Source organism: Octopus bimaculoides, chromosome 10, assembly GCF_001194135.2.
Source record: "Octopus bimaculoides isolate UCB-OBI-ISO-001 chromosome 10, ASM119413v2, whole genome shotgun sequence".
NCBI lineage: Eukaryota > Metazoa > Mollusca > Cephalopoda > Octopoda > Octopodidae > Octopus > Octopus bimaculoides.
Genome location: NC_068990.1, coordinates 58,901,091 through 58,902,708, shown reverse-complemented (window position 1 = coordinate 58,902,708; position 1,618 = coordinate 58,901,091).

The following is a 1,618-nucleotide window of genomic DNA, read 5'->3' as shown; positions in this document are numbered from 1 at the left end:
TATATATATATATATATATATATATATATATATTTCGTATGTGTATTTCGTGTGCAAGATTCTTGATGTGGATACGTGTGTTGAAAGAAATACAATTAAATACAATTATATAAATTAATAAAGGACTGAACCAGTGCGTGTGTTTATTACCGGCATAATGCCTCTCCCAAGGTTTAATTGTATATATATATATATATGCAGACTCCACAGTGCTTAATGCTTGATGATGATAGTTCTACAGAATATAGATATCAATAAATAGTTTATTATAACAATATATAGAATATAATATCAACCAATAGATTATATTTATTGTATTCATCGATCATAGTAATGAAAAATAATTACAATATCTATAAATGGATGATAATATTGGTTTCAAATTTTGGCACACGGTCATGGTGCTTATTTTCATGACCCCGAAAGGATGAAAGGCAAAAGTGACCTTGGTGGAATTTGAACTCAGAACGTTAAGAGGGCCAAATGCTGCTAGCATTTTTCCTGGCGCGGTAATGTTTCAGCCAGCTCATCACCTTTAGCGGATCTTAGATTTTAATATCACACAATTTACCAATAAATAGTATATATAATGTTGATAAATAAATAAATAATTGAATAAATTATATATTGGAAGATAAACAAATAGATTATAATATCTAATGATCAATAGATTAAAACATCTGTGAATAAATAAATTATAATGCCATTAGATAAACTATGGTATTAATAAGCAGATTATAATATCAATAGAAAGATTATGTTATCAGTATATAAGTTATAATATAGACATTATCAATCCATAATCAATAAATGAATAGATTTTAATGTCAATAAATTGATAAATAAATGGATTATGATATCAATAAATATATTATATCATCAATAAGTGGGTGATAATATCAAAAATGGATTATAATATAAATAGATAATTACATTATCAATCAATTTGTAAATAAATTGATTGTAATATCAATGTATAAACAAATGGAGCACTCCATCAGTTACGACGACAAGGGTCCCAGCTGATACGATCAACGGAACGGCTTGCTCCTGAAATTAACGTGCAAGTGACTGAGCAATCCACAGACACGTGTATCGCTAACGTAGTTCTCAGGGAGATTCAGCGTGACACAGAGCGTGACAAGGCCGGCCCTTTGAAATACAGGTACTACTCATTTTTGGCAGCTGAGTGGACTGTAGCAACGTGAAATAAAGTGTCTTGCTCAAGGGCACAACGCGTCGCCGGGAATTGAACTCACGACCTTACAATCGTGAGCCGAATGTCCTAACCACTAAGCCACGTGCCTTCATGCATAAACAAATAGATTATAATATCAATCAAGCGATTAGAGTATATTATCAATAGGTGCAGGCGTGGCTGTGTGGTAAAAAGCTTGCTTCCCAGCCATATGGTTCTGGGTTCAGTTCCATTGCATGGCACCTTGGGCAAGTGTCTTCTATGAAAGCTTCGGGCCAACCAAAGCCTTGTGAGTGGATTTGGTAGGCGGAAACAAAAAGAAGCCGTTGTTTGTTTGTGTTTGTCTCTCCACCACTGCATAACAACCAGTATTGGCGTGCTTACGGCCCCGTAACTTAGCGGTTCATTAAAAGCGACCGA